The 12,193-nt window shown below is 36.9% G+C and overlaps 1 pseudogene across 1 annotated transcript; it reads left to right on the top strand.

Moving 5' to 3' along the window:
• Positions 1–1,923: 1,923 nt before the first annotated feature.
• LOC311615829 (large ribosomal subunit protein eL30-like) lies at positions 1,924–2,394 on the top strand (annotated as a pseudogene). Its single transcript has one exon. The product of its transcript is annotated as a large ribosomal subunit protein eL30-like (transcript).
• Positions 2,395–12,193: the final 9,799 nt, after the last annotated feature.

The following is a 12,193-nucleotide window of genomic DNA, read 5'->3' as shown; positions in this document are numbered from 1 at the left end:
AGCTATGCTATGTGCTTTACATTGCTTTGTTCATTTGATCCTCACAAAAGCCCTATAAAGTAACTCCATTTTACAAATGAAGAAAACAGAGTCAAAAGAGGTCAAGTCTCACTCAAGGGCACTATATCAGGTTTGAGGTGGAATTAACTTATCTCTGACCATTACAACAGCCCTATAAACTAAACATTATTATATACTTTTATTTTATAAATGAATAACTATAATCAAAAAGAAGTTATTTGCCAAAATTCATGTAAAAATTTGAGGCTTAAATTCTGGTCTGTCTAATTCCAGGTGGGTGCTCTTCCCATAGTGATTTTCTGCCTTTCTTTTGGTGGCGAATTAACTAGTGCAATTTCTCAGCAAATAAGGGTTTTTCAAGACAAGTGATCTGTTTTGGCTGGTTGTTCCACCCAAAGGAAAAGTAATTGTTCCTTTTTGAAACCCAGCAGAAACACCCTTTGTGCTGAATGTTTTCTTTCTCCAGATCAATAAAAACCCCTTTCCATAAACTATTGTCTAGACACTTCTTACAGAGGAATTTGATATATAGGTGAACGGTGTCCATAACTCATCTAGTAAGAATATGCACACATTATTTACAGTTTAAGATACAAAGTGCACAGGTTAAAAACAACATTTTCAGGACTTTCTTGAAAACACTTGCTAGTTTCCTTATTAGTGGAGAAAAGAAAAGTTAGTAAGAGGAGGATCTAGGAAAAATTTATGCTTTTTTTTTCTTTCACAGTTTTCTGCTCTATTTTTGTGCTTTGTGTGACTAAGCCTTTTCCTTTGACCATTCAAAGGGAAGAAGGAGTCTATTGCCACAATTAGAACTCTACAGACACTTGTTTCTTGTGAAGCACAAACTTGCAGCTATTATTTTTGTTTCTCCTTGAGGAAACAGTGCACAAACATGAGGCAAAAATGAACTATCTACACAGTAGGAGGATTTCCAAGAGCAGATTTTGGAGAGAGCAAATGCAAGTATTGTTCTATACATGTGTTGCATGTTTATAAAGATTTTCATGCATGTCTCATAGAGCTGCCTCCAGAGAAAGGTATAGCTAGCTGGTTTTTAGCAGCCTAGCTCTCACTATTCTCTCTATCCTTCCCTCCCTGCCATTCCATCTCCTCAGTGATATTTGGAAGCAATCTCTGACTTACTTTAGAATATATATACTCACTGAAACTTCAGATTATTTGCTGAGATAGCAGTCCAATCTCTACTTACAGGAACCCAGGAGTTCTCCATCCTTTTTCAGAGACATTTCCCTGTCAGCTTCAAGGTCAGGGGAGGGGAAAATGAACATTTCATGGTTCTTATAATCTGAATGATTATAGATACATGGAAAAAGTTTGTTTCTCACAATCTTAATGGTAGGCTTGCTCCTGGACATGGATGAGAACTTCCTGATCCCTGGGATAAAAAGGAGGGAGTCTTTCATAAAAGAGACAACCATGGCCCCCTCCACAGTGAAAGCAGGAATAGGTTCCAAATATATGCAAGAAGTACTCACAGTAAGTGAATGTCTGTATAAGTGTATAAGCTATTATGCATTATGTGACTGGGCAAGTTATTTAAGTTTTTTAAACCTGTTTTTTTATCTGAAAAATAATGCCTATTTTGCAGAATTGTTTTAATGAACTATTATAAGGATCAAATGTGTAATATGATAATTCCTATCAAAGTGTTTCAATGTGGTAGTTATTTTCTTTAAATATATAGACCGGTATTACTTTAATTTGTTTAGTAGTTACCAAAGTGCGGTGAATAGATTATATATTTTAAATTAATATAAATCTGTCTTTGAAATCCACCTCTGCCTTTTTGGAGTCATTCAGAGCAGCTTAGAAACTCAACTCCACCCCTCCCAAACCTTAATTTGGTCAAATTTAAAAATGTTATTAAATCCTTTTCTCGCTCCCGGGCCATCTTGGCGGCTGCATCTGGTTGGGCGCTGTCTCACACTTAAGGCAGGAAGATGGTAGCCACAAAGAAGACGAAAAAGTCGTTGGAGTCTATCAACTCTAGGCTCCAGCTGGTGATGAAAAGTGGCAAGTATGTGCTGGGGTACAAGCAGACGCTGAAGATGATCCGACAAGGCAAAGCGAAGCTGGTCATCCTGGCCCAGCCTTGAGGAAATCTGAAATACTATGCCATGTTGACCAAGACTGGTGTCCATCACTACATTGTTACATAATAATATTGAATTGGGCACAGCATGTGAAAAGTATTACAGGGTATGCACACTGGCTATCATTGACCCAGGTGATTCTGATATCATTAGAAGCATGCCAGAACAGACTGGTGAAAAGTAAATCATGGGAAATTTTTCTTTAATAAAATTGACCAGAGCTTGGTTTAAAAATAAATAAATAAATAAATAAATAAATAAAAATAAAATAGAAATGTGATTATACCTGTATCACAGTGTTTGTAAAGTAGGATTCAATGAGATAGTTTATATTAAAATCTTAGAATACTGGGCACAAAATAGGTACTCAATAAACATTAACCTCATTTTCTCTTTCATCCTCAGACAACTGGTGGCTGTCTAACTTATTGGAGAAACTAGATGGAAAAATACTATATTTTGTTCTTTCTGAGAAAAATATTCCAAAGAATGAATTTAAGTCATTTGAGTTCACTCCACTTATTTATGTGTTTTACAGTATGTGTATAAAATATCTCTAGTACAGTACCCCCTCCTTCAGGGAACAGGACCTTTGACCAAACTTCCCCTACTATAGTAAAGTTTCTAACATTTACCAGATAAAATGCATACTCTTTGATCAAGCATTCTTCAAATCTTATAGGTATGGCATTCATATACATCAGTTCTTCCAGGACATCCAACTTCAAGTACTATATCCTATGTCTTATCCTATATAATAAAAGCCTAATATGCTAAGTGTCTGGTCATCTGGTCATCCATTCAACCAATCAGTGTAATATGCTAATGATATGCTAAGGCCACTCAACTGCTCACTATGACATGCATTGATCACCCGGGGGCACACACTATGACCAGTAGGTTAGCATGCTGCTGGGGTCTGGCTGATGGGGACTGAGCTAGATGGGCCAGACATGCCCTGGAGCCCTCCTGTGGTTCCTCCCTGGCTGGCCCACCTCCTGTGTCCTTCCCCAGCCCTGGCTGTGCACCAGTGGGGTCTCTTGGCCTAGCCTGCACCCTCTTGCAATCTGGGACCCCTCAAGCAATGTCAGAGAGCCGGTTTCAGCCCTATCCCACAGGCCAGGCCAAGGGATTTGTGCGCCGGGCCTTTAATGTCTTTATAAATTACTGAAAAGGTCTGTTAATTAAAATGCTTTGCTTTTCAAATTATCTCTTACCTCTTCCATTTATATCCAAAACCAGCATAAAAATCATTTGATGAGCCACAGGACTTGATAATTGATTCAGAAATTGTGATAACTATACCTAGAGTTCTTTTCAGTATGTACAATGTGATAACTTTCCACTCATTCTTTTACACAACCAGCATTTAATTAGCACCCATTATTTGTTAGGGAAATAGAGCCACAGAGGTAAATATGTTATATAGGGAAGAAGATATAGAAGTAGACAAATTATAAAATAATGTAACATAATGTAAAATAATGTAAACAAATTGTAAAATAATGAATACACAGACATATGAGATATATACATACTATCACACACACACACACACACACACACACACACACACACACTCACCCCTCACGGTCCTCTTAAATTCAAAGTACAGATACAAAATTGGCAGGGAGGATTTCTTGAGTACATTACTTAATTTGGAGCTTTAAAAATATTGGCGCCCTAGCTGGTTTGGCTCAGTGGATAAAGAGTTGGACTGCAGACTGAAGGGTCCTGGGTTCAATTCCGGTCAAGGACAAATGCCTGGGTTGTGGGCTCGATCCCTAGTAGGGGGCATGCAGGAAACAGCTGATCAATGATTCTCTCATGATTGATGTTTCTATCTCTCTCTCCCCTCCCTTTCTCTCTGAAATCAATCAACATATCTATTTAAAAAAAGATTGAAGTTGATCATTAAATGCTGATTTGAGTTTTTTAAAATCAACTAAAACAATTACATTAATAGAAACAGTTTGATGCTTTTGAACTCAGTGACTTCATTAAAAGTATTAATTTCATTGTTTTTAATTCATCATGTTAATTTAAGAAAGTTGACATGTTTGACTAGCCTTAATTGTTGTGTCCCGTTTTTCAAATTAGTGAGAGGGTCTTTTCATTCACCTCCTTTTTCCCCTCACTATTGCCTCCACCCAAGCTCATTGCTTAGCAAAGCCATGCCACTTGTCACAAGGGCCAGGCGAGTAGAATGAACAGCTCACTGAAAAATCCATCTCAGTGTGTTGGAACAACTAATCCCCAGGCATGCCCTGCTTTAGGGGGAGGTGTATCAAACACTCCACATATTAAGAACTGAATATGAAGCCAAAAGTTGTCCAGAACAAACCAAAGCCGCAGAAAGAAACATAACTGCAAGTGTTTTAGCAGGGATCAAACAGGTGAATTCACAGAGGAATTAAAAGTTTTCATGACCAACCAGACACTACCATGGGTTTTGCAACTTTTATTTCTGTAAATGAGTCTGGGAGCAAATTGGTAAACTTTGATCAGACACTAGATTAACTCCTGGTCAATGTTCAAGAGGAAAGTACCTTCTCCAGTATGCAGAGACAGCCAATATGGAAGGTCAAAAACAGCTCTGAAAACACATTGAGCTCTGCTTAACCAAGATGGGATTTGTCTGTCCTTCAAGCCCTGGCCAGCTCACAATTCATCTCTGTTTGGAAACAGCCAGCTATACATTTTTCATATAAATTCCAACTGGCCACTTTCAAATCCAGCCATCCCAGTTCCTCTGAGGTTAGCTGACCAGAAGCTGAGAATAGACCTTTTCTCTATGAATGCATAATTGGTCATTGATGAACACACAGGCACTCACTCAGTCTACCTGATCTAGGAAAAAAAATTCTGAATATCCTCCCAGATGTCCATGTCGGTCAACACAATCCCCGTATAATTTATAATGTATTAAATATCAAAAATAATGGATTTTTTCAGTTAGTATTTTGGCAGATGATGACAGCAGTACATTTTATTTGAGTAGCCAGCAAGACTTCTCCCAGTAAATCTGCAAACAGAAAACTGTGAGCATTGGCCCCAGATCCTCCTTGAAAAAGGCTACCATTATACTCTATTACAGTTAAGCTATGTATGCACCTCCTGGATGGCATCCAATTACATAGCAGTTTTCTCTCCCTTTTCCTTTTTTTTTTTAAAAAAAAAAAAAAAAAAAAAAAACATATTCTCTCGAATGCTAGACAGTGGTTTCTAATTTAAAAAAATTGAATTAAAATCAACCAAGGGAGTGTGTGCTGAAAATAATGGGAGATTTTTTTAATCACCAGTAACAAGATACTTTTCAGTAGTCAACTTTATGTGCTGTGTGACATGCCATATGGACTGAAGGTTCCGCTCTAATGTATAACTCAGAAGTGCCAGCAAGTGCCAGAAAATACAAATTAGATGAGAGGAAACTGAAAAAGGAAAGGTGGAGTTATTTACTTAGGACTTAAATATAGCTTAAGAGTTTTAAACAAGCTCAAGATCTGTCTTCTTTCTTTTAGCTGTTCCTTGAATATTTGGAAAGATATGTGGGAACCCCTACATTCTGGAAAAAAACACTAAGAAGTAAAAATAAAAAAGGTTAGGATAATGAAAGTAGCCTCTTTTGGAAACTAGGTATGTACTTTGCCAATTGTACTCTAAAATAAAAATGTTTTGCTGTTCAATGTTCAGGTTCTGATAACAATTAGCATAAAGCTATTAGAAAATATATTACACATGGGGGAAAATGTTCAAAGGATAAATCAAGAGGCAGTAGAGTATAAAAAAGAGCTTTAGAATCATACAAACCTGGTTTCTTATCCCAGATCTACCACTTTGAATCATTCAACTGTTATTAATTGAGAATCTACTATACACTAAATATTATACTGAAAAAAATAGCATGAGTGCTACCCTCATGGAACTTAGCTTTTATGGAAAGTGATGCATACAGACACTGAACAAATTAAAAGTAATAATATGAGAGGGCTCTTAAGAAAATTATAGTATGGTAGAGATAAGAGTAACTGCATATCTTCTGTAGATTGGATGATCAGGGAAGAACCTGAATGGTGAGAAGAAGCTAGCCATATGAGGACCTAGTAGAAAAGTATTGTAAGCACAGAGAACAGCAAAGGCAAAGACCCTGAGACAAGAATAGCTTCACTTTTAAAAAAAAAGAACAGAAAGATCAACACACCTGGATTTTGAGTATGAAAAAGAGTAGTAAGAGATGAGGTTTGGGCAATAGATAAGGGCCTGATCTTGTGATTCTCACCATGGTTAGGTTTTGGGTTTCATAAAGACTCACTTACTATGAGACTTTGGACAACTTACTTAACTCTTTGCGTCTCCATTCCTTTATTTATAAAAGACATAATAAGAGAACCTACTTCATAAGATTGTTGTAAAGGTTAAAAGAGATACTTTATGTAAAGCATAATCCCTATTGATATTTTCAAAGAAACAGAAGGATCTCTTATCCACAAAGCCGTCTTCTTCTTCTTCTTCTTCTTCTTCTTCTTCTTCTTCTTCTTCTTCTTCTTCTTCTTCTTCTTCTTCTTCTTCTTCTTCTTCTTCTTCTTCTTCTTCTTCCTCTTCTTCTTCTTCTTCCCTATAATGGCTGAAGTTCCACCATTAAAAATGCATCCTTTGGGCTTAAGACTCATATTCTTGGATAGACAATCCAGTACTGATTAAGAACACAGACTTTCATGACATAAGGTACAGAACTGAGATCAAATCAGGCTACCACTAATTAGCCCTATGACTATTTTAAGTTTCATCAACTTGGTGAGCTTCAGTTTTCTCATCTATAGACTGCTATTAGCCATAAAGCCTGACATAGTATTTCTGTGAAATAATGCACATAAAGTTGTAAAAACAGTGTCTAGCACTTCCTTATCCATATCGATATTTAAAAAAATATTTTAATTTCAGAGATGAAGGGAGAGATAGAAACATAAATGATGAGAATCATTGATTGGCTTCCTTCTGCATGCCCCACACTGGGTATTGAGCCTGCAACCCAGGCATGTGCCCTGACTTGGAATCGAACCATGATCTCCTGGTTCATAGGTCAATGCTCATCTACTGAGTCATACTGGCCGGGCCATATTAATATTATTAATAAGTATTGTTATTTATGATTCAGCATCAGTAAGTTTGGAGTTCCAGTCTTAGAACTATTAGGAATCTCAGAGATGACTTAAAACAAAACTTGTTCATTTTAATAATAGAGGAACTCAGGCAAAGTGAGAGACTTGACCATGTTCACTCAGTGAATAGGAAAGGCTAGTATAAAAAACCAAATGTGGTTTCCAGCCTAAACTTCTATTATAGTACTGACTTAGCATTCAGATCCTTTTCTTACAGCATGTTTTTCTGGGGGTGGGGAGAAATGGTGGAGAAAGAGACAGACAGACAGCAAGCAAGCCTCTTATTGCAGGATGACACCTTAGAAGAGAGAAGGCCGAGGCCATGCTGTGATCAGTTTTGCTCACTGGAATTGCGTAGGCCCGGGTCTCCTTTAGCCTTTGTGGTCTCTGTAGCTTGGACAAGAGCATAAATACTGAAAGCAGATAGACTAGGCCCAATAATTGGACAACTCAAGGCTTAAAACTCCTTCAAAAACAAACATTAAAAATATGATGTTTTACAGTCAGAACTTTCTTGCATTTCCTTACATGCCCTGTAAGTATAGCATAAACTTTATTTAAATAATTTTATTTATTTGTTTAAACAGAGGCATCCTCCTCTTTTCAATGATCCTTAAAGTTTTCAACCAGTCTTGCTGTGGATCTTGAAATCTAGTTTCAGGTATGTTTTCTCTTTTATATTGATCTATTTTGCTCTATAGCTCTAGTTAATATCTATCATATTACTTTTTAATTTGCTTAATTTGTTTTGGGCTTCACCTGCCCTGACTCCAGAGTAAAACAGAATTTTGTCTTTTATTATCACCATATAATCCTTAGTGTCTGGCACATAGTTGATGTCCAAGAAATTTGTTGAATAAATAAATTCTCAGTTCCCAAGTATTCCCCTAGTCAAATTATCCTATCCTAATATATAAAAAGCCTGGAGCTGTTACAACCAAAACAACCAGACAGACAACTGAACAGCAGGCTACGTGGGGTCACGTAGGCAGGGCGGTAGTGAAGGACGACCAAACAACTGAACAGCAGGCTGTGTAGGTGACCAGGCTGGCAGGGGGCTGTTGGGAGTGACCAGTCTGGCAGGGGGGACAGTTGGGAGCAACCAGGCCAGTGGGGATGGGCAGTTGGGGACAACCAGGACAGCAAGGGGGCAATTGGGGCAACCAGGCAGGCGGGGGGGGGGCAGTTAGGGGCTACCAGGCCAGCAGTGGGGGGCAATTGGAGGCAATCAGGCCAGCCGGGGTGGCAGTTAGGGGTTATCAGGCCAGCAGGCTGGTGAGAAGTTAGGATCCAGTGGTCCTGGATTGTGAAAAGGATGTCTGACTGCCCATTTAGGCCTGATCCCCAAGATTGAGCTTAAACTGGCAGTCGGGCATCCAACAAGGGGTCCTGGATTGGAAAGGGTGCAGACTGGGCTGAGGCTCCCCCACCCCTGTGCATGAATTTCATGCACCGGGCCTCTAGTCTATAATAATAAAAGCATAATATGATAATTAGACCAGATGTCCTTCTGGACAACCTTCCAGATGAAGCCAGGGCTGCGAGGGAAGCCTGGGTCCCGGGTGCCAGAGGGAAACCAGTGCCAGCAGCCGGGGGAAGGAAGTCCTACTCTTGCACAAATTTCATGCATCAGGCCTCTAGTTTCCCAAGAATCTCTAACTGCCTTGAACTGGGTTAGTTCAGAAGCCCCAGGATCCCAAATGAGGAATGTGACCCGGCCTTGGTACCACCAACATGAGTGAGAAAGGTAACAAGCTGAGTAGTTTACCCTGAACTAGAAATGGAAGGAGTGAGGGTTCTTTGTAACAAGCTTCTCATCTATATGGCTGGAGCTCCCCCATGACAAGTAGAAAGGAAAACTAGTTGTCATGGTCACACAAATCTCCCCAGTCTCAGAGCCTGTCTGCGTTTTCTCACAGACCTTACTCTGGCTCTATTCCTCTATGTTCTAGAATTCAATTCTTCTGTGGATGTTTGGTAGAGATGAGTTTCATTGAGACACTCAGAGATGGAAAGAAGCAAAGCAATGGGAAGTATATAGTTCTTTATAAACCTGAATATACAGGAAATTTTTACTCAATAGACTGCTTTAGTTTTCTTATTGAAATAAAATGCTTTCTATGTTAGGAACCATTTCACTAAATCCAGAAGAACTAGAAGATATTTGGGCAAAAGAATTCAAGACTATATGAAATGAGAATACAGGTTCACAGTCACCTTGGGCAGTTTTGAAAAAGAGGCTGTCTGGAGAAAGGAAGTGTAGGCTATGAACTCATGCAGGTAATGGTAAGAGAGCAGAACAAAAGAGTTGCAGTACAGAGGCTTTACCAGCATGTGAGGCAGGCTGAGGCTCAAGAGATGATTTACGATGTACTAGAACAGTCATCTCTCCCCATCTTTACCCTGCTTCAGTCAATCGAATGAACTAGAATTTACTCATTTTCTAAGATGTAAATACCAATGGAGGGACTAAAAGCAATGGGAGGATGGATCAATCATTCACACCTTAGTGTAAATCTATTCAACCTGTCAGTCTTGACAGAGGTTTATGTATTTTTTTTGGACTATTGAAAAGCAATATTTCTGCAGGAGATAGAGATGTAGGAAAGGGCTGCAGGAAAGACAGAAAGTTTGGGAAACCATAGCAAATATAAGGTCCAGGAATCTGAGGGTGGAGATAGAAGTGAAAGGAGGTCAATAGGGATGTGAAACAAATAGCATCTGTCTCCTCCTATTTGTGGTTTTTGTTTTATTTTGTTTTGTTTTTGAGGACCTGGCCTAGAAGGTCACTAATGACAAAGTTCCTATAATTTTAAACATTGCCTAGGGCTGATCATGCTTGTCATGTCAGAAAAAAAAGCATTTGCTATCTAATGGAGAATCAATATGCAATGTGATTTAAGTCATGTTGATATTGCTTTCCCTGGGAGTTAGAAGGCATGAAAACAATAACCAGAAATTCCCTGTGCTGCCACCCTGGGCCCACCACCTGTTCTAGTTCTTGACCACTCAGACACCCAGGTCCTAAATCATCTCATTGTTACCAGATAGTCTGTTTGCTCTAACTTTTCTCAGGCCTCCCAGTTGTCCTAGTATATTTTATCAAATCCAAGAAATCAAATTTAAAAGTCAGCTTTTCAAGAAACTCCAAATATATCAAAAACAAGTCAGATAAATCAGAGAAAGTGGTATTTAATCTTTCAGCTTATTCGCTGAAAAGTCACCCAGGGACTTTTCATTTGCAACTCTGCATTTTTCTCCAGACAGCCTCAAAAAAAGGATAGGAATTGATTTGTGAACAAATATACTTTAAAAAGTCCTTTCTTAGACAGTGAAGGAAAGATAATGGAAAGAAGCCACTGGGTGCCCACAAAAGAAGACACAGTTGAGTAAGTTCAACTGCTAAACCAAAGTATAACTGCTAGATAATCTAAATGTATTTTATTATATTTAATAAGCAATTAAAATCCAAGTTGCAATTATAACTGATTGATTGCTTTTTTAAAAAATGTAAAGTCAATTTTACATTTAGTTATACATTAAATTTTATTGATTACATTGCTCATATGACAAATGTTTTATTATTCCAAGTTATATTAACTATAAAATGGAAATTAATAAAAATAAATTGAAATATGGAAAATTAAACAAAACTAAATATGAAGTTACAAAATAGGTTTGCTGTTATATTTTACGTCAACCTGGTTAACATATCCCATTAAATGTTTTGGTATCATCACCCTAAAGTTTCATAATTTTGAGAGCCAAAGGCACAAACAAAAGTTCACATATAATTTATACTTACAAGAAACTGAAAAGAAAAAAATACCAGAAAAAAACACAAAAAGATTCTTCATACTGTGATTACTAATTTTATCTTAAAATATAACCTAACAACTAAGCTTAACCTAACTTAACCTAATTGACTCTAACTGAACCTAATGTCATATATTCTATCTATTATCTGTTTTCACAAGACAATTTTATGCATGATTATTTTTAGCACTTTAGATAATGAGGGAAAAGTAATGTGATTTTTGAGAATTCATTTTTATTACTCTTCCATTGTTTTAGCATTTATTTTTCTATTAATTCCTAATCCAAGAACATTTTTATCAGTTTTTAAGGTTACATAATTCTTAGAAATGTATACTTAAAATCTTAGTATTTTTAAATCTATGCACAATCAGAAAGGGAAAAAGGGATGAGATATTTTAAAATTTGCTTATTTCTTTAAAAATTTTACTTTTTGGTTATTATTTTATGGTTTTTAGTATTTTAATCAATTTCTGGGACAACTTAAGCAGCTAATGTCCCTTGTTACCAGCAGTTTTACTACAGCCTTAACATTTTAAAATTGCTATATCATCTAGGTATTTTAAAAATTGATTAATGTCCATTTTAAGAATATTTACTTTTTGTAGTATTTTAACTGTGTGTGTGTGTGTGTGTGTGTGTGTGTGTGTGTGCAGTTTATATGTGGGTATTTATTTCCATTGTTTCTAACATAAGCACAATATATTATCTTTCAAGCTATATTGTGCTCAGAAATTTTCTTTACAAGTCTTAATACTCTTAAATTTACAATTCATCCAATAAATGGTAGAGTTTTTAAGGATTTTTTAATGCTTTTGCTGTTTTAGTGAGTTACAAAAAAATTATTAATGTAAATTTTAAGAAAGCTTTTTTTTGGTTTTATTGTTGTGTTATTATTACTTTGTTATTTTTTCCAATTTTTTCTAACATAGATACAAATTAAGCAGCTTTCTGGCTGCACTGTGCTCCAAAATTTCATATGGAGAATATTTTGTAGAAACCAGTCCCTCAAAAGTAATATTAGAAATTGGAAATTCTAAAAAAAAATATATATATATATATTGGTGTTACTTAGATTTT

The sequence above is a fragment of the Pipistrellus hanaki genome, assembly GCF_964339955.1.
Source record: "Pipistrellus hanaki genome assembly, chromosome: X".
Taxonomy (NCBI): domain Eukaryota; kingdom Metazoa; phylum Chordata; class Mammalia; order Chiroptera; family Vespertilionidae; genus Pipistrellus; species Pipistrellus hanaki.
Note: the sequence above shows the minus strand (reverse complement) of the source record. Positions and strands in the feature narration are given on the sequence as shown.